The 21921-nt window shown below is 46.0% G+C and overlaps 5 non-coding genes across 5 annotated transcripts; all 5 read right to left on the reverse strand.

Moving 5' to 3' along the window:
- Positions 1-416: 416 nt before the first annotated feature.
- Trnat-agu (transfer RNA threonine (anticodon AGU)) lies at positions 417-488 on the reverse strand. Its single transcript has one exon. It is a non-coding gene; the product is annotated as a tRNA-Thr (tRNA).
- Positions 489-826: 338 nt separating this feature from the next.
- On the reverse strand, positions 827-899 carry Trnak-cuu (transfer RNA lysine (anticodon CUU)). The gene has a single exon. It is a non-coding gene; the product is annotated as a tRNA-Lys (tRNA).
- Positions 900-12822: 11923 nt separating this feature from the next.
- Positions 12823-12895, reverse strand: Trnak-cuu (transfer RNA lysine (anticodon CUU)). The gene has a single exon. It is a non-coding gene; the product is annotated as a tRNA-Lys (tRNA).
- Positions 12896-18427: 5532 nt separating this feature from the next.
- On the reverse strand, positions 18428-18500 carry Trnak-cuu (transfer RNA lysine (anticodon CUU)). Its single transcript has one exon. It is a non-coding gene; the product is annotated as a tRNA-Lys (tRNA).
- Positions 18501-18952: 452 nt separating this feature from the next.
- On the reverse strand, positions 18953-19025 carry Trnar-ucg (transfer RNA arginine (anticodon UCG)). Its single transcript has one exon. It is a non-coding gene; the product is annotated as a tRNA-Arg (tRNA).
- Positions 19026-21921: the final 2896 nt, after the last annotated feature.

Below are 21921 nucleotides of genomic sequence, written 5' to 3' on the forward strand. Positions count from 1 at the left end.
TCGTTCTACACAGACGCTGCCCCTTGCTGTTTCCCACCCTTTCGTCACATTCAACCTCTTACGAGACCGACCAAATATAGACTGGGAAACAAAACCACACACTTTGTGCATTCGCAATCGAAGACAGGGCGTCTCTCGCCGCATTTGCTACGATGGCCATTTGCTACTTCTGCAGAAGCGGCGGCGACGACGGCCGCGAGAGGCTCTGAGATATGTGAAAAATACATCTATAAGATATAATTCAGACTGCCTCGTCCCACCTTATGCTGTACCACTTTGGCAAATGCTTTATCTGCGCTATTCCCCTTAATCACATCTGAAAGTAATTCTTATATAACGCCTGTCGCTAATTGTTCGTCATCCCAGATACTGTTTGCTATACGGTCACGACGCGCAACTGATTTCGAAAATTCGTCGGCCTCCTGTGAGGATCGAACTCACGACCCCTGGTTTACTAGACCAGTACTCTGGCACTGAGCTAAAGAGGCGCGGCCTAGCTGTTCTTTTGCGTACTTCGTTCTTACGGTCGTCTGGATCATCAGTCTTCAGCTGACAACACTTCATATCACCGACTAATATTTGCAGCTTTGGCGACCTATTACTGCTTGGCTACACATGTGACACGTAACCGATGTGCTCTCCAAACAACAACACTTGCATTTCAGAACATGTCTTTCACACATGACTACAAAATCACCTTCACTTTCAAATACAGTTTCCTTGCGACTGACAGAGACGTAGGCAAAGTTTAAAGTTGCTATTTCCATTACATAACGTTAATCAGAAAAACGGTAATTTACATCTGCAGCGGAACAAAATTCCGTTCCGCCCAGCGTGGGGCTCGAACCCACGACCCTGAGATTAAGAGTATCATGCTCAAGCGACTGAGCTAGCCGGGCTGCCTTTTAAATTTTTTTTTAATTTTTTAATTGTTTATTTTTTTATGCATCTCAGCGCTAGGCAGTCGGCGGCAAGGCGGGCAGGCGTCGCATCCTGAGGCCTGGCCACGATGTCACTGCCATACCTCGCACTCATTCGCATGGTTTTGTGATTTTATGTTATGGCTATTTGTGTATTATTCATTTTTGTATTAATTTTTAAAGTGGTATCATGTGCGCCAGTGTTTTTATACATATAAACAGAATGTTAAAATAAATCCATGTCTGGTCTTAGGATTACGCAGCACACTATGAAATCCAGCACAGCAGATACTCTAAGTTGGTCTTCGCGTACAAATAATTTTCCCAGTTTCCATGTCGTTTATTGGTATGGTGAATTCTGTTGCCAGATGGTTGATTGTGGATTCCTGCTTCTCAAAACCTTGAGCATGCTATGCGTTTGAAGATGCGCGCTGGTAACGTGGGGGCACCATAGAGCAGGGACATGCCAAACAACCATTTCCCGTATTATAAGTCCTCTTGATAGGAATAATAGAAGCTGCAGAAAACTTCTGGTTCTTACTAAATCTTTGTGCAGCTTTGATGAAAGATAATGCGAAATGAAAGTAAACAAATGAGGATCCTCTTCAGGGTGTCGCACTGCGGAACCAAAAGTAAAGTGCTTTCATTGCAAAACGAAAAGGAACACCAAAATACAATTAAATGTTCGAGGCCGAGTGCACGATGTACTCTGTACCGTCTATTGATCCATGATGCAAATCACCCACATCTGACGGTGCGGAGCAGACCAATCCATGGAAACAATAACAATAATAACAAAGTAGTGAAAAAAAAAGAAAAACTCCGCCCAATGGATTTAGAAACTTAAATTCTTCCATCACTTAAAGCAATAGTGAGAAAATATTGGAACTGGTCTTTATACTGTCGCAATTTCTTAATCGCATAGTACTCTTCGATGAGGTACATCTGATAATCGTGTAGCGTTGCCGTTGTATGGACGAGCATGTAATAGACGAACTGGCCCATGAGCCAGACATAACTATTATTCTTAGATTGAGGATAAAGCTGCCAGTCCGGTCGGAGCGCGTCTTGAAGTTGAATGGAAGTATCCGACGTCCTATTAATGACAGCGAGTTTCTTTCGTGTCCACTGCCATATCTGTGTTTGATCCCTGCAGTGGAAGAGATGCGGCAGGGTTTCCACTAGGTTACACTTGGCACAAAACGGGGTGGGCCGCAGCTTGATTTTGTGCAATTTCTCTCCAGTGGGAATCACCTTATTGACAGCGTCATACCAAACAGATCGAACTCTGGAACGAAGGAACGGATAACTAATGTTCTTCCATATATTTCTATAGTTTATGCCTAAATGTTTCTTCTCAATTGGGTTATTCAGCTGCCGTTTAGTAAGAGCACGATAGATCTCCGCCGTGTGGAACGGATGCGGGTTATCCTGAACATAGCTGAGCTCCACATAATATCGCCAGACATAGCTGAGCTCGGGATGAATGTGTCCCACATACGTTGGCGCAGACAACTCCTTTGGACGTAAGGTCTTGAAAAGCTGTTCCGTAAGGCTATTTTGGTTACTGTGTAGTATGCGGGAAGTACGAGTTAAAAAAGTAGCCACACATTGGGATTCAAGGTCTTTGACGCCTAAGCCACCTCAGGAACGAAGTAACGAGGTAGCTTTAAAGGAAACTTTAAAGATGTTCCCTCTCCAGACATACCAGCAAGCAAGTGCTAAAAATTTTTTCGCAATGGCTGTTGGGATTGGTAAAACAGCGGCAGTATGATAGAGCTTACTGAAAACGTAACTATTAATAAACTGTGCCCTCTGCATCCGGTCTAAAGACCGCATGTTATGTTCTTTGATCACCGCACGTAAGATGGTAAGCTTGCGTTCCCAATTCGCGTTGAGCATTGCCTGGGGATGTGGTGATATAACCAGGCCTAAATGCCACAGATGTTCGGTCTTCTCCAACCAAGAAATATCGATGGAGTTCGGATTACGACCCAACGGCATGATTTTGGACTTTCGCTCATTAAGTCTGGCACCACAAGCGACAGAGTACTGATGGACAATCCGACGAACTAACCCCAGCTCTTCGGTGGTAGTAATAATCACACTGATATCGGCGGCATAGGCGTGGCAGACCGTTTTGTTGTTTAACGTTTGCAACCCATGTAAAGTTATGTAAAACTTTTTAAGAAGTGGCTCTATAGCAATCGAGAATAAAGTCATGGAAAGGGGGCACCCTTGTCGTACTGCTTGTCGTATAGGCACAGGGGCGGTTAACTGGCCGTTAACCTTCACGCGTGAAGACGTTCCGCAGATACATTTCTTAATAAGCTGTCGAAAACTCTGACTGAATCCCATTTTACTCATTGTGCGCAATAAAAATCCGTGATTAATTCTGTCAAACGCCTTATCGAAGTCGAGAAACAGTAACGCCAAATCAGTGTTGGTAATCCAAGTTAAATAAGCCAGGTCACGATATTCACACAGGGCATTTAACATAGATCGACCACTGACTGCACTCGTCTGATAAGGGCCAAGTACTTTGCCAAGAAGCACTTTAAGCCTGTTGCTTATAATCCTAGTCAAGATCTTGAAATCGGAGTTAAGCAACGTAATGGGCCGAAAATCATTTAACATAGTCGGATTTGATGTTTTAGGAACCAGGACAACCATTCCTTGCGTGAACTGCGGGGGGAAGGCAGCATGCGAGAGCAATTCATTGTACATTTGGGTCAATTCGTCGCCGATCACATCCCAATACCGTGAATAAAATTCGACCGGTAAGCCGTCTAAGCCGGCAGCTTTGTTCTTGGCAGCGCACGCAATAATGGACTTAACTTCAGAGTAGGTGACATTGGCCAAGAGATCAGCGTTATCATCCTGATCCACTGTGGAGGCGATGTCGGTTAAAAATCATCCCCCGCCGATAGATCGGTATCTGACTCGGAATAATGTTCTCGAAAATAATTGAAGACATACGCCTTGATAGCACCCTGCTCATTGTACAGATGCCCCCCAGCATCCGTAAGATGAGCAATAAGTTTTTGTTTACCACGTTTCTTTTCCCGTATGATATGGAATAACGATGTGGACTCGTGGGAAACGTCATCAGAAGAGCGCGATCGTACCCGATTACCAACAAGTGCTTCACGAACTAAAGCTGTAAGTTTTGCTTTGATACGCTTGATGCGGATCAGGTTGTCGGACAATGCGGAGGGATCGCTGTACAGCTGGCGTAAACCGAGGAAATAAAATTCTAGAGACTGTTTCCTCCAATAAGCCCTGGTCCTGGCAAACTGGCAAAGACATTTCTGAATCCGCGGCTTAACAAAATCCGTCCACCAAAGGATGCGCTCCCTATACCGAGCTTGCCTCTGGAGGCACTGCTGCCACGTGGCAACGAGGCAACGCCTTAAGTCCGCTTCTTCTAGCAGAGAGACATTCAGCTGCCACGTGCCGCGTCCCAAAAATGTCTTCTGTCGCAAATGCCGTAACGTTATGTGGTATGCGGAGTGGTCACTAAAACTGAGCGGCCATAGTTCACAATCACGAATGGTATTTAAAAGATCTTGAGAAACATAAAACCTATCCAGACGGCTGGAAGAAGCAGCGCTCACATAGGTATATCCCATCGTGTGTGGTCGAAGGTGACACCAACTATCTTTTAAATGCAGTCCATCTGTTAACATTAGTAGCTCGGGACAAAAATTAAAATTCGGACGTTGATCTGCTTTTCGCAAAACGCAGTTAAAATCCCCACCCAGGATGATCTTCAGACGAATGTTTGTTAATAATGGCACAACTTCAGCCCTAAAAAAATCACTTCTGTCCCGTCTGCCAGCGGACCCTGTCGGGGCGCACACGTTCAGGAGAAGCAAATCCTCTAATTGGACGGCAATGCCGTGTCCCGTTTCTAAGATCGCTGTAGGTTGGTAAGCGATGCCAGCTTTGAATAAAATCGCAGTTCCCGTCTCAGTGCCTAGATTTAATATGGCATCATACCCAGGTATTTCTCTAACCTTGGGTGACACAACTTCTTGGAAGAAAACTATATCGATATCTGCTGCATGTAGAGAGTCGGTCAAACATTTAAGTTTGACATCGGATGCGATCCGATTTAAATTAACTTTGGCAAGTGTGTAATCTTGCATGGTGGGGATAGGAAGGGTCCGTTTTATTCACTGTCGTCGGCCCAAGACTTTTCGGATGGCGTATGCTGATGGCCAGTATCCATCAGCTCAGGACTCGGACGGTCGACATGCATGTCCATATCGGCCTCCCCCACGTGGCGGGCGACGGAACCCATTTCATCTGTGCTGCCGCGGTCACTGCCGTCTTTTCGGATCTGCTTTATGGTGCGCTGCAGTTTCTTTTCCAGTGCGTATCTCCTCCTCACTCTGCTTCCGTGCCGCCCGCTTAGATTTCCCCGTTCTTTGGGGAGGTGCGTCGGCGTCAGAAACGGTTTTGGTATCCGTCAAGAGGCTGTGCGTAGAGCCTTCCTCAGATTGGTCACTGCCGGGAGGGAGGGGTGTGTGGGGCGCAACGTCAGGGGTGCAAGAAATGCGCGACCTGTCGCCACCATCCGACAACTGTTTCAGCTCAGCGTACATGGTTGGAGTAATGACGGGAGTCGGTCCTGCATGGTCGGCACGACGGCCGACAGTCGTGGAAACCTGCAGGTGTGCAGCGTGGCTGTCGGCATCGGTGACATCACTACGAACGTGACATTGGGGGGTTGTCGCAGAGTTGTTGACAACAACTGCGCCGGCGTCTGGGGTCACCGCAGCCGGTTGGTGGAGCGTCGGGTGTGTCACAGGCGACTCCATCAGAGTCTGGGCGTAAGACAACCGATTGTCATCTTGCCCATCGAGAGGCGTAAGACGATGTTGCATTCTTCGTCGACCCGCCCGGACACGGGGACAAGCAGATTTTAAATGGTCGGTAGAACCACAAATTACGCAAGTTCTCGGTTGTCCTTCGTACATCACCACCGCTCGAAAACCCTGCACCAAAATGTTGGACGGGATGTGCTTCGTCAAATCAATTTTCGCATTCCTAAAGCCATTATCTACATTGAAATGTCTGTAACCCCTCCACTGCTCGGCATGAATTTGCAGGACATTACTGTAGGGAGACAAAGCTTGCCGAATTCTATCGAAGCTAACTTCGAAAGGCAGATTAAATATCCGGCCGTTTCGAAGCCCTAGGCCAGCATGACTAACAGACACTGCATATTTCGCCTTTAGAATTCACAAAATCCGCTGTGCCCTCCGTGAGGGTCATAATACGAACGCAAGGATCGTCACTAACAAATTTTACATACACAGCGTTCGCAAGAAAATCATATGAAAAGCCAAGAACTACTTCATCTCGCAGTCCTAAACGATCGTAAAACCAGTCAACGAGTTCATGAACCTGAGGTCAAGCATATCCATACGGAAATCCAAATCGTAGCGTGTAACGTCTCAACACATCTTCCATCACTTTCTTGAAGTACTACTTACAGTACCAACAGCTGCGGGCGACGCCAAGCTGCTGTTTCCCACCCATTCGTTACATTCAACCTCTTACGAGACTGACCAAATATAGACTGGGAACAAGACCACACATTTTGTGCATTCGGAATCGAAGGCGGGGCGTCCCTCGCCGCATTTGCTACGATGGTCATTTGATACTTCTGTAGAAGCAGCGGCGCCGCCGCCGCCGCCGCCGACGACGACGACCGCGAGAGGCTCTGAGATATGTGAGAAATACATCTATAAAATATAATTCAGACTGCCTCGTCCCACATTATGCTGTACCGCTTTGGCAAATGCTTTATCTGCGCTATTCGCCTTAATCACATCTGAGAGTAATTCTTAATAAAACGCCTGTCGCTAATTGTTCGTCATCCCAGATACTGTTTGCTATACGGCCACGATGCACAACTGATTTCCAAAATTCGTCTGCCTCCTGTGAGGATCGAACTCACGACCCCTGGTTTACTAGACCAGCGCTCCGCCACTTTTATTTTTTTTATTTTTATTTTTTTACAGACTGTGTGTACTATATCCCTCTTGTTGTAAGCACTAGACAATCAGAACAGCTACAGGGCGGAGTAATTCACATCCTCAGCGGTAATTGCATTGTCACAAAGGCAGAGCAATTCCATAGGCGTCAGCTTCAAAAAGGTCGCATGCGGATACCCGGGTTCGAACTAGGGACCTTTAGATCTTCAGTCTAACGCTCTCCCAACTGAGCTTTTTTTTTATCAACAACTAAAACACTCTTCTTTGCTTGTCTCTGATTGCTTCTGGAGAAGTATAGAAAAAAAAATAGCTCCGTTGCTAACACAAGAATTGTCCTCATTTTCCGGCGTACTGGAGTCTGCGAGTGGCGGGGGTGGGAACCAGGACGCGTCACAGAAGCAGTGGGGCCTCTTCGCGGCACCACTGGTGTCCTGCGGCCCGGGCCCACCCACTTACACTCACATGTCTCACCCTATACCCATTCTATTAAATGTTAATTTAAGCATATTGCCGAAAATGTTGCCATGATTAGGATATCCGCAGGTTTTTGCGAATTCGATGTCCATAAACAGCTTGAATTCTAAGTGATCGTCACCACCAAGTTTATTAAAAACATAGCTGGAATAGGTGCCCAGCAACCACATAACTACATTATTTTTCGACGGCGGATAAAATCGCACGTCGGGTCGAGACAACATAGTTGAAGGTATGTTGGTGGTTGTGGTCCTCGTAATGATGGCTAGTTTTTCTCTCAGCCAACTCCAATTTCGTGCACGTTCTCCGCAGGTATAACTGTGCATAACGGTATCCACCAGTTGACGGCTATGGCACAGAGTTGTATCACTGAGTCCGATTTTATGTAGCCTCTCACTTGTACTAATCACTTCATTGATTGCTTTGTACCATGCAGTTCGAGCGGCTGAAGTAAGGATCCTGGAACTGACATTACGCCACACTATATCCCAGTTGATGCCACTGCACTTCGTAACAATTGGATTTGGTCCTTCATGTTGTCGCCAGTATGCCAATATTGCTGTAGCTGCTAAATGTCGAGAATTTAAGCTCTTGACTGATGTAGCTGCATGCAAGGAAATAGTCGCGGATGTATTTGAGCTTGTAACTGATGGTCTGAATGTTCAGCGGGGGGTCAAGGCTTTGCGGCCTGACAGCATAGAATAATTGCGCCGTAATGCCCGAAGGGCAGTTGGTAAGGATAGAGACCGTCCTTGTGACATAGAGAGCCGCTGCCTTTTTCTTGATGTCGACTAAGCCCATCCCTCCGTTCAGGGGGTGGAGTGTAGCAGTTTTGGCAGATACACGAAAAATTTCCACGCGCTAAATAAAATTTGTTATCGTCGACATAGTATTTCTAGCAATGACAGCAGGGAGCGGCAGGAGCTGCGCCATGTAGTAGGCTTTTGATAAGATACAGGCATTGATAAGTTGAATGCGATCAAATTGGTTGAGGCTGCGATGGTAATTATCAATTAGGGCTCCATTTATTTTACGTGCTACATCTCGCCAGTTTGCCGCTATCATCTGTAGAGAGGACGCCATCAACATGATCCCCAGAGCCTTGTGTTCTCTGACTTGTTTAGCATAATCAACACGCAAATGCTGGAGGCCACAGAGGTTCAGAAATTTGCTTTTGTGTTCATTTAACTGCGCTCCTGACACCAGACAGTATTTCCGAAGTTCAGCCTCTAATACGGTGACATCATCGACATCGCGAATCACTACACCCACATTGTCGGCATAAGCTCCGATTACACTTTTTACCCCAGAAATTGTAATCCCAGTGAGTTTCGTCTGCAACTGTTGTAACAGAGGTTCAAGGAAAAGTACAAAAGCAACATAGACAGAGGGATCCCTTGTGGAACCCCTCGGTTGATTGGTATTGGTCGCGTCAGTCGTGAGTTGACAGAAAGTTTTGCAGTGATTCCCATGGCCGCGTTTTTAATCATGTCAATAGTGTTCCGAGAGTAGCCCAATCTTTGCATAGTCTCGAGAAGGTAAGCATGATTTACGAGATAAAAAGCTTTAAAAAATCAAGAAAGATCAGCCCACATTTCATGTTACTAGCGTTCGTTAACGCAATGACGTCGCGGTAAAAAGCAGCCGTTTGCAGAATTGTTCTCCTGAAGGCGCATGTCTGCTGTTGGCCAATGATTTTAGCAGTGAGTGGCGTGAGTCTCATGTTAATTGCGCGAGCCACGATCTTATAATCCGAGTTTAACTACGATATTGGCCGGAAATTGGTGATAGTTTTAGTACCTCTGTTTTTAGGGAGAAGCACAATTTTACATTCCTTAAAGAACGGTGGGACAGACGTTCCTTGCAAGACTTCGTTCACGACGTGAGTGATTTTGTCCCCGATGATGTGCCAATATTGCTTGTAAAATTCAATTGGTAAGCCATCAGGGTCCGGCGATTTCCCAATCGGCGAACTGCAGACAACCCCCACAACATCTTTATTACTGAAGGCCAACGAGATAGAGTCATTGTCTTCCCTAGTTACGGTAGATGAAATGGCACTAAACAGTCCATCATAGCAGTCATCGTGTAGAGTCACTGATGCGTAGGTTTTGACAAAATAGTTGTGCAGTGCTGTGACAATCTCTCGTTATGTGTCAACCGTTGTTCCATCCTCGAGTTTCAGGGCGTCAATAAAAGTCCGCCTCCTGTTCCTTGTATGTTTGAGGAGGTGGTACAGAGCCGCTGCTTCATCATCTCTGACCGACGTCACTTTAGATTTTATCTTAAGGCCGTCCAGTTTCATCCTCTTCAGATTGATTAATTTTGCCTTTATTTTCCGAATGTCGTCAATTCTGGTGGCCGTCGCGTCTGCACGATCGTACAGGTCCCGTAAGATTGTGTAATAAAATTCCATCGTCTTTTTGATTTCCGCCGCCCTTTCAATTCCGAATGACATGATAACTTTTCGCAGTTTCGGCTTTGCCTGCAGAGTCCACCACTCTATAGTGCTGCGAAACTTGTGAGTAGCGCGCAAGCACTGCTCCCAAGCACGACGCACCCCCTCCTCCAGCAAAACATCCGATAACAAAGACACATTCAGGTTCCATTGATCTTTATACCATCGCGTGGGTTGGGGAAGTAATTTCAAGCACGCGATGACACCACTGTGATAGGAGAAACTGGAGGGGATCGTCTCTACTTTTAATAAATCATTCTCGATAACATCGGAAACATAAATCCGGTCGATTCTGCTGCAGGAATATGCGACGATGTGAGTGAAGCGTACCAATGTCGGGTACCTAATTTCCCACGCATCTTTAAGTTTGAGGTCGGTCACGAGGCGCTTTAATTCAGACGAATAATTAAAAGTTGGGGACTGATATTTCCTGGATAAGACACAATTAAAATCACCACCAATGATAATGTGTCGGGGATTTTTCCGAAAGAAAAAAAGTAGCTCGTTCCGCTCTATAGGTATTGCCAGAAGGTGCGTACAAGTTGATGATGGTGACGCCGAAAACAGTGATCCCGATCCTTCTACCCGATTCCAATTTGTCGATCTGAGTAACTGGAATCCCTTCTCTAATTAAGACTGCGGTGCCCACGGTCGTTTCCAGGGAAAAATTTGCAATGCCGACAAACCCAGGAAGAGTAAATTGTGGCATCGACACCTCCTGCAAAAGTGGTATATCAGTACCGGGCTCATATAGATATTGTTTTAATGCATGCAGTTTCACTTCTGATCAAATTTTATTAATATTGAGGGTCGTGATCGTATAGGCCTGTGACATAATAACAGGACGTCTGAGAGAAGGAGGGATCAACTGCCGTTAATTGCCCACATCTCCATGCCATTCCATGTGAGTAGCGGCCGCGCAATTCCTGTCTGGAGCGTCACTGAGTTGATCTCTTGCATCTTTGTTTTTACTCTTTTTCCGGACAGCATTAACATTTGGTGGTACTTGGATCCTGTGACGGACACTCTGCAGCACCGCTGCAGTCGGAGGTGTGGGAGGGTCTTGGGTGATGTCAATCGTCTCTCCCGACACATCTTGCGCCGGGAGCGCATGCGCCGAAACCGCTGGCGAGCGATCAGCTGAGCCACCACTTTCACTATCAGCTTGTTTGGCAACACTCGCTGCCCGAAGTTGTTTGTTGTCACTGACAGTCCCAGGCTGCTGTGTTTGTATACCGTCGCGGAGTTGATGACATTCATGTTGTTCTGAGGCTAGGGTCGGAGCAGTTGCCACGTGTTGTGTACCGTCCGCTCCCGGAGACATTGTTTGTATACCATAACGGCGAGCCGCGATGTGAGTACTTCCAGTAGATACGTGAGCCATATCTACTTGTTGACTTTCCTGAGTGTGCTGTTGCGGAAGTTCTGAGACATGAGCCTGTGGTAACTGAACGGCGTCGACGGAAGTATCGACGCTTGAAATTGCGGTAGAAGAATCGTCCACAATCGCTGCACCGGTTATAACTTTAGTACCCGAAGCGATCCCCCGTACGACCGATTCCGCGGTCTCGTGCGCACTGAAGGTTTTATCATCAGAGTCACGGCTGTCACAAGTTCAACGCCTCTTATTAGTCGTGGCATCGACCTTCGCGGGTGGCTTAGCACCATTGTCTCTCCTTACCAGAGCTGGAAACTCTTCAGGGCGAAATTCTTTTAGCTCTTCCGAAGGTACGGCAGAACTAGGGACCTCACCCTCTACGATAGGGTTATCCGAAACTACATCAGCCAACGTAAGACTTTTACGCTTCTGTAGCGAATTTTTTAGCACAAACATTCGCCTGGTACAGTCATGACGCAGGTGACCACTCTCATTACATATATGGCATGTGGGAGTTTGGCCACTGTAAGTAACATGAGCCCTATAGTCACAAACGGTAACATGCGAGGGTATATTCTGCTTTATATGCATTTCTACTGATCGGACGCCATTGTAACATTGTAACCTGTGCTGGTTTGACCACCGTTCGTTACGAATCTGCTTGATATCCCCGAATTTGGACAGAACTTCCTTCAGATAACAATCTTCTACTTCAAGGGGTAGGTTAAAGATACGCACATTGGTATACTCCACATCGGCATTGGAAATGAGCACAGTACTTACAGACTCGTCCCGGTGTCGAAAAACAGCTCTCCCTCCGTGTTTCGTCAGAATCTCTTCCAGTAATACAGGATTCAGCAATTTTACAAATAAGCAATATTCCTCGGTATCATAATACGCCGTGTGCACTTGATCAGAGGTAATTCCAATGACATCCACAACCCAATCTGGTATTTCCAAGGCACTAGGCTGCACAGAACGGGTAGACTTGTCAAATTCAAATCAGAGTGTACACTTTCTCGGAAATAACCTGGACATTGCAAAACGATAACTAGCAAAGGAACCGCTAGAAGAACACAAGAATGAAAATCAAACTCAAGAACAATATACACTAAATAAAAACACTTCACGGTAAAGAGAAAACTTAAGTTGTTATCACGACTTGTAAACACGTGGCGGAGTGGAGCACTTTACACGTCCGATCAGCACGGTGTCACAGGCGCGACTTCCACTGAGCTAAAGAGGCACGGCCTAGCGGTTCTTTTGAGTACTTCGTCCTTACGGTCGTCTCGATCATCAGTCTTCAGCTGACAACACTTCATATCACCGACTTATATTTGCAGCTTTGGCGAACCATTACTGCTTGGCTACACATCTGACACGTAACCGATGTACTCTCTAACCAACACCACTTGCATTTCAGAAAATGTCTTTCTCACATGTCTACAAAATCGCCTTCACCTTCAAATACAGTTTCCTTGCGACTGACGGAGACCTAGGCAAAGTTTAAAGTTGCTATTTCCATTACATAACGTTCATCAGAAAAACGGTTATTATCATCTGTAGCGGAACAAAATTCCGGTTCGCCCAGTGTGGGGCTCGAACCCACGATCCTGAAATTAAGAGTCTCATGCTCTAGCGACTGAGCTAGTCGGGCTGCCTCGGTAAATATGTGCCGGGCAGCACGTCACACAGTACTCGTATGGGTTGGGTGGTCCCATGCAGAATCTCTCCATGTTGCCTAATGTTTTCTTAACGTCACACTCGTCACGTACTTCACTTTTATTTCATAATCATTTCTGAGAGGTAAAGGAATTGAATGAAAACCTGCAGAGTTAGTGGCGTCAAAATTAACACACATACTTGATGTGGCTCATAAGCCGAACGAGTTACTTTCCGACGTTGTCTTAGATGTGCAAGTGCCAGTCAAAACTCGCGGCGACGGAACTCTGCCGACCATTTCGTTAGTTAACACCGGTCTTGTTGTGTGTGTTTCAAGCTCAAGAGCATCTCCAAGCAGGAAATGGTCAACAGAAACATTCAGACGGTTTTTGTACAGCACAATTGCTACACTAAAACGGTATGTTTCTTTTTCAGAACTGGAAAAAAACGACCGTGACAGGATTTGAACCTGCAATCTTTGGATCCGAAGACCGCCGCCTTATCCATTTTTTTTATTATTATTATTTTTCTTCTGCTTACGAAATGAAGCTTGAAAATCTTGCCAATCGAATCCTTCAGTGTGGTTGTAACTTGGGAGTCGGTCAACATGATATATTATTCGCCTTATAGATGGTCCGCCTTTTTGCAGTGAATATCTGCTGAACTTTCAGTAACATGAAATTCAATCAGTTGACCTGTTAGTTTCTTTATTTTACGTCACAGTTTTGAGCAGGTAGTTGGCGAAGTGATCCTTGTAGTTTTGTGTTTTCATTAGCAGATGGTGCTGAGTTGTAAGATAGACCCAGAAGTCTTCTTTACTCTTTTCTTCTTTTGTAAATAAGTAGTGTACTGTAGCGGATTTTAACCAGTTTAGTGCGTTCCTTCTCGTCCGTGGGTACGGAGTATCATCCGGCGTTAGAAAGGCAGCAGGCGTTATATATCTGGGAGATGTTCTGCTGATGAGCGCCAACTTGTTCGTGATATATGCCCATATATCTTTTACTTTGTCGCACACAAATCTGTGTTCATCAGTATCTATTAAATTACACGTGATGCATAAAGGTGATTCTGCGAGGTGTATGTTATGTAGTTTGGAGTTAGTGGCCAATTTTCTGTTAACTGCGAAATACCAAGTGGCTTGCATTGCTGACGGCTAGTGTGGACAATGGATGTTCAACCAGATTACCTTCCAGTCGTAAAAATTGTATTTGTCTTCGACGTTATTTGGCTTCTTATCTTTCATGAGTTCCTGGTACACGCGTTTCACTGCCGTCATTGCTTGTACGGGGATCCTTGTCTGTGCATAACTGTACTCCAATAAAAACCGTTTTAAATGATAAAGTCCGTTTGGAATATGTTGCACCGTGATGGGTGGACTGAGGTTTGCCGGAGCTATCTCAGTAAGCAGGTGAGCAGCGAGACTATCTGCTGAGTGTTTCCATTGGTGGAAAGTTTTTGATATGTATAAAGCTTGCGCCTTCTTTCCAACATCGACAAGCTTTAAGCCACCATTTTTTGTGGCCAGCGTTAAGGTGTCAAACTGAACTTCAAAAATGTGACGATGGCTGACAAACTGTCCTAATGCTGACATAATTCGTTTTGCAGTGTGTGCAGACATTGGTAAAATTTGAGCGATATAATTGAGTTTTGAGGTGAGATATACATTTGCGACCGTGACTTTCTGAATTTCATTTAGTTTTCGTACACTGTGTTACCGTATGCCGGCACGAATAGTCTGTAAAAGCTTTCTATAGTTGGTTGCAATTGTGTGCCGGATATTACGCTGAAAATCAATTCCAAGACACTTGAAGATCTTCAGCTGACGTAGTTGCCTGTGAGGGCGCGATCCTAGGCCGCGGCCAATATTGAATATTCCAGACTTTGTCCAGTTTAGTTGTGCACCGGACGCTTGCTCATATTGCCTGACTGTCTGTAGTGCGGTTTCCACTTCAGTTCTATTTATGATAAGGAAACCGACATCGTCTGCATACGCCTTGCACACAACTCGGGATCCATGTATGACGATGCCCTGTAAACTTTTCGTCAGGGTAGCTAACAAAGGCTCAATGGCAATCGCAAAAAGCGCCATGGACATTGGGCAGCCCTGCCTGACGGAACTGACTATCTCTATTGCTCGGGTAGGCTGGCCATTGATGATGATTCTGGATGAATTAGTCGCTACCATCTGTTGTATAATGGCAACGAACCCAGGTGGAAAACCCATCGCAGACATGGTACGAAAGAGATACTGGTGGTTTACCCTGTCAAAGGCTTTGTCGAAATCTAAGGACATGATGGCACATTTCAGTTTACAGACTTCCGCAATGGAGATTAAATCAAGGTAGTCGCATAGAGTCTGTTGAATTTTCCGATCCTTGCCCACGCTGGTCTGGTAAGGGCCAATGATGCTGGTCATCGTGGATTTAAGCCTTTGGGCCAATAGTCTCGCAAAGATTTTATAGTCGCTGTTGAGCAGCGTTATCGGTCTTAGATTTTTTACGTTGGCACCGCCTGAGTTTTTTTAATTAGAACGATTGCGCCTTCACAGAAGCTGGTGGGGATCACGTTGTTGTGGTCTACAAGTTCGTTACACATGCAAGTGATCTTCGCCTTTATGGTGTTCCAGAATTTTTGATAGAATTCGGCGGGAATTCCGTCAGGTCCGGGGGATTTATTCTTAGCACTTTCCCAGATGACATATCCCACGTCGTCTTCGGTTGCCACGGCTAATAGCTGTTCCGCGTTCGCGAGACTGACTCTGTTGTGCAAATTATTCAAAAGATCGTCCCGCACTTGCACGTTAAATTCTATTTTTGACATCAAGGTGGTGAAGTAGTTAAGCACCGCCGCCTTAATCTCATTGTGCGTAGTCAGCGTTGCGCCATCCTCAGCAGTTAACTCCGTCAGAATTTTACGGGATCCTTTCCTACTTTCTTGGATCATATGGTAGACTGAGGTGAGTTCTTGGTGTGCAGTAGTCTGGACCCGCGACCTGACTTTGTAGCCTTGTAGCTGCGTCCTCCTTAGGGTTAGGATTTTGGCCTGGATTTTCTTAATTCGTTTACATTGCTCGACGGCCGAAGTGCCGAGCGCATACAGTTCCCGCAGACAATGAAAATAGAAATGGATCGTCTTGTGAAGCCAAAAGCTCTTTTCCCGTGCGTAGTTCATGAAACACCACCTAATTTTAGGTTTGGCGCACCTGAGCCACCAATCAATGGCTGTATTGTAAGAGGCAAATCTCTGTTCACATTCTCGCCAGGTTTGGAGGAAGGCTTCTTGACACGCCGAGTCTTGAAGATGTGAAATATTTAATTTTCACAGGCCCCTGTATCGATACGTTCGTTGTCGGTCTAGAGTGATAGTACAGATGTATGCAGCATGATCTGAGAACGCCACTGGCCATACTTCTGACTGCAGAATGTTATTCCTCAAATTAGGTGTGACATAAATTCGATCGAGACGGCTTGCCGAATGGGTCGTAATATGGGTAAACCCAGGTGCAGCCCCATGCTTGAGCTCCCAAGAGTCAATTAAGCCTAAGTCTCGTACAATTCGTTCCAGTTCAAGTGATCTGTTAAGATTGGGAGTCTGGTCCTTTGCACTGATGACACAGTTAAAGTCACCTCCGAAGATAACATTGTCGTGGCGGACGCCAAAGATTGGAACTATTTCTCCTTTAAAAAAATCTGCTCTTTGACGTCTATTACTGGAACCGGATGGGGCATATACATTAATTAGTCTGTTGTTATAAAAAGTGCCCGCAATGCCCCTACTGTTCGGCAATTCTGTGACGTCAGTGATAATAATACCTTCCTTGGCAATAAAAGCTGTACCTAGTTCACAACCGGCTCCAGGATTAGTAATCACATTATAACCTGGTATGCAATCAAGTCCGACCTCTGTTACTTCTTGGACAAATAAAATGTCTACATCAGCTGCATATAAAAAGTCCTTTAAATGTTGTAATTTACAAGCGCTACGTATCTTATTAATATTTAGAGTAGCAAGTCGATAGGCCTGTGGCTGAATTGTGGGTGACTAAACAAAAGCAATGCCTAAAATCCGTCCAATATCAATCATAAATAGCGCTGGAAAAGCAAACCACGTCGAAAATGCACTGTGCAAGCAATTTAAAAACATCTATGGACAGTCACTGTAAAGGCAGAGTTAAAAATATTCTCCGTTTGAAAATGGATCAGTCGCGAGTTCTTTTTGCACAGTAGTTTCTGTCGAGGCGTTACCTTTCTCATTAACATCGTCGTCCTTGGGGACCGAAGTTATGGCTGTCACCGTTTCTGAAGTATCCATACTGTCTACTTCGACATTGGATTCTGTATCGTCTGCCCAACTAGTTGGCTGTGGGCCTGTCGAGGTGGTTATTGACGCTTCAACAGGATAGAGGTCGATCATGTGGTTATCACGGTCGGCTCGAAGTGTAGCTGACTGTTCGGGGTTCAGAGGTAGAGCATCTGAGACATTGTCAAGGACTGATGGTAAACTAGCTGAGGGATGATCATGGTTTGTGCTATCAGATGCTTTTGCACTGATTTGTTCACCGATCTGTTTAGCCTTTTCGCGCAGAACCGGTGCAATCAGTTCGGCATCCTGGCGGGCAACTCTCCGTTTTTTAGTTTTTCTGGGAGATGCACACTTTTGTGGGCTTTTATCATCACCTGCTTGAGATTCCCCCCGTGGAGTAGCATCGGCCGGTGGAGACGCAGCCGTTTGCAACGCAGATGCCCGTTCTTCGGTGACTACGATAGACGTCGATATTTCTGCTGGTTTAGGTTGACTATGATCAGGCGTTTCAGCAGTCTCTATTCGTCTCACAGTCGCAGGCAGTTACGTGGTTTCACTAACTTGTGGGACCGTGGGTGTAGCCGAAAGCCCACGCGCCACGGCCACATACGTTACAGACAGTGTTGTCATTGAGGGGGGCGTGGCAGCCCCGCCGATAGGCTGCTGCGCCACTCGCCTCTGCATGCATTCGGCTTGCACGTGACCTGTCGAGTTGCATGCTGCACGTGTTCGAGGCTGGTCATCGTACATTACTATCGCACGATACCCGCAAACGTGAACATAAGACGGGATGTGCTTCTGCAGCTCGATTCTTAATTGCCGCACCCCGTTAAGAACTGGGAATTTATGTGCACTAGACCAGCGTTCCGCAATATTGCTTATGATTTTACCGTAAAGACAAAGCACTGCGTTTATCTGTTCACTGGTTATTTTACATGGAAGTTCAAAAATTCGAACAGTCAGTATTCCTAGGCCGGCATGCGAAACAACAACTTCTCCCACATTTCCATCGCTATGTTTAAACGTTAGGATACCACCACAAGATGCAACAATTTTCTCGCACATGTCGGATCTCGCTAATTTAACGAAAACGGTGCTACTGACAATCGAAAGATGTCCTGGCGACTGACAGAGACGTAGGCAAAGTTTAAAGTTGCTATTTCCATTACATCACGTTAATCAGAAAAACGGTAATTTACATCTGCAGCGGAACAAAATTCCGTTCCGCCCAGCGTGGGGCTCCAACCCACGACCCTGAAATTAAGAGTCTCATGCTGTACCGACTGAGCTACCCGGGCTGCCTCGGTGAATACCTAGCGGGTAGCACGTCACACAGTACTCGTTTGGGTTGGGTGGTCCCATACAGAATCTCTCCATGCTGCCTAATGTCTTCCTAACGTCACACTCGTCACGTACTTCACTTTTATTTCATAATCATTTCTGAGAGGTAAAGGAATTGCATGACAACATGCAGAGCTAGTGGCGTCAAAATTAACACTCATACTTGATGTGACTCAAAAGCCGAACGAGTTACTTTCCGACGTTGTTTTAGATGTGCAAGTGCCAGCCAAAACTCGCAGTGACGGCACTCTGCCGACCATTTCGCTAGTTAACACCGGACTTGTTGTGTGTGTTTCAAGCTCAAGAGCATCTCCAAGCAGAAAATGGTCAACAGCAACATTCAGACGGTTTCGTACTGCTGAATTGCTACATTAAAACGGTATGTATCTTTTTCAGAACTGGAAAAACACGACCGTGACAGCATTCGAACCTGTAATCTTCAGATCCGAAGTCCGACGCCTTATCCATTAGGCCACACGGTCCCTGACGACCAAGTATAACTTGTATACGACTCATCTCGAAACGCTCACACCCCTGAGAATTTGTGTTTTCGTTCTACACAGCTGCTACCCCTTGCTCTTTCCCACCCATTAGTTACATTTAACCTCTTACGAGACCGACCAACTATAGACTGGGAAACAAGAACACAAACTTTGTGCATTCGGAATCGAAGGCAGGGCGTCCCTCGCCGCATTTGCTACGATGGCCATTTGCTACTTCTGCAGAAGCGGCGGCGGCGACGACGATGACGACGACGACGACGACGACCGCGAGAAGCTCTGAGATATGTGAGAAATGCATCTATAAAATGTAATTCAGACTGCCTCGTCCCACCTTATGCTGTACCGCTTTGGCAAATGCTTTATCTGCGCCATTCGCCTTAATCACATCTTAATAAAACGCGTTTCGCTAACTGTTCGTCATCACAGATACTGTTTGCTATACGGCCACGTCGCGCAACTGATTTCCAAAATTCGTCTTCCTCCTGTGAGGATGGAACTCACGACCCTGGTTTACTAGACCAGTGCTCTACCACTTTTTTCTTTTTTTTTTTTTGTATTCGCCTTAATCACGTCTGAGAGTAATTCTTAATAAAACGCCTGTCGCTAATTGTTCGTCATCACAGATACTGTTTGCTATACGGCCACGATGGGCAACTGATTTCCAAAATTCGTCTTCCTCCTGTGAGGATGGAACCCACGACCCCTGGTTTACTAGACCAGTGCTCTACCACTTTTTTTTTAATACTGGGTGAGAGCCAGGTATCCTAGCCACTTTTTTTTATTGACCCCTGGTTTACAAGACCAGTGCTCTGCCCCGTTTTTTCTTTTTTTTACCATTATTTTGTGTCGTTTTCGTCTGCCATTGTTTGAAAGTTAGGGGTGACAATCAGATTCAGGCCTACGGAAACAAAGCGGGCAGGGGTCGAAACCCGAGGCCTGGCCACGATGATTCCACCGTCCTCTTTCCGAATGGCACCTGTACAACGGCGTCGTAATTTCCCCTACTGTCTTGGTTCTTGGTCTTACGTTTGTTTCTCTTGTTCGCCCTAAAGGTCCACGTAAACTTCAGTCCAGGTGTAGAGAAGAATTTTACATAAAGGCGACAAAACCAACTACAGTGTAAAAGAAATCGGCTCACACAGGTGACCTTAGCCAACACCCTCCCTTTCAAATGTCAGGCTAAGCATATTTGCAAAATCTTTAAGGAGTCCTGGCAAGCGCAATCGGTTCCAGTAAGCAGTAACGATGTACTGCCGAAACGTTAGGTGTTCATCCTCTTCATGACAACTATTGACAAAATGTACGAAGTGTCCAAGCAACCACATAACGGTATTGAGCTTCGTTCGCGGATAAAAGGAAGAATCGGGCCGTACGATGATGTCAATGGTATAAGCGGTTTCGGCAGTCCTAGTGACAAAAGCCAGTTGTTTCCTGAGCCAAAGCCAATTAGCAAGGTGCCCACTGCAGGTGAATCGATGCCTAAGTGTGTCCAGGAGACCACACCGAGTGCAGTTGTCCGTGTCAGAAAGACCAATACGGTGCAGTCGTACGTTGGTGGGGACCAAATTATTAATTACCCTATACCATGTGGACGCCACAGCCATTGAGTGGATCGGCAGACTAACATTCTTCCAGACGTTCCTCCAGGACACTGATGGAGACGCCAGTTCGATTGGATTGGGACCGGCCAGCCCCTCACAACGGGCAATCAAGCTCTTGGTCGTTGGCACCGGTCGTCGCAAGAAGACGTCACCGAGGTAACTAACCGCAATATAAAATTCCCGGACGTGTTTCAACTTAAAATTGAGGCGACCGACGTCGACAGGTGGAGCAAGGCTCTTCGGACGCAGAACAGTAAAAATTCTGGATGTAATTGAAGTCACTTCTTGCGTAACAATGAGAGTCGTACGGCGGACGTACAAGGCAGATGCCTTGCGAGTAATGTCAGTGGGGCCCAAGCCTCCGGAGATACGCGGTTTCGTCATAACCTCGTAACGCAACTTGAATAGATGACCCTTCCATATAAACCTGCTAGACAATTGGCGCAACCTTTTCGCCACCATTATGGGAAGTGGGATCAGCTGAGCAACATAATAGGCTTTACATAACACGTACGTGTCTAAAATTCTTACTTTTTGCAAAATGGCCGCAGAGCGCTGCTTATGGACCATCAGAGCCCCCTGTATCTTCTCGGTGACAGATTTCCAATTAAGAGCCGCCATTTTTATGGGACACCGATCAATGCTAATCCCCAATGAGGTATGGCGATCGACAAAAGTGGCCCAAGGGACATCAGCATCGCGAAACCCTCGAATATTAAGGAACTTACATTTACCCTGATTGAGACGCGCTCCAGAGACAACAGTATGCATCAACTGCCCCTTTCAACAATGTGATATCATCACGTTGACGGAGGAGAACAACGACATCGTCCGCGTACGCCTTAACAGTGAGCTTCCCACCAGAGAGGGTCATACCCTGAAGCTTGAAAGCAAGAGTCCGAAGCAGCGGTTCCAGGGACAATATGAATAGAGACATAGAGAGCGGAATACCCTGAGGTACCCCTCGGCGGATAGCAATGGGCGGCGTCAGCTGCCCATTGACTGACACCCGAGCAGTTATTCCCCTATACAAATTACCAAGAACACCACGTGATGAAGCGTTAAAACCTATTGTATCTAAAACACGATTTAAAAACACATGACTGACGTGATCAAAAGCCTTGTAAAAATCGAGGAAAGCAAAGGCACAATGAACGTTTGTAACCGCCGCAACCGAGACAACATCCCGATATTCGGCTACTGGGGTCAGAATAGATCTACCAGGAAAACAACATTGATGTGCACCAATCACACCCCGAAGCAGAGAAGACAAT

This window comes from Schistocerca gregaria, unplaced genomic scaffold (genome assembly GCF_023897955.1).
Source record: "Schistocerca gregaria isolate iqSchGreg1 unplaced genomic scaffold, iqSchGreg1.2 ptg000259l, whole genome shotgun sequence".
In the NCBI taxonomy this organism is placed as follows: domain Eukaryota; kingdom Metazoa; phylum Arthropoda; class Insecta; order Orthoptera; family Acrididae; genus Schistocerca; species Schistocerca gregaria.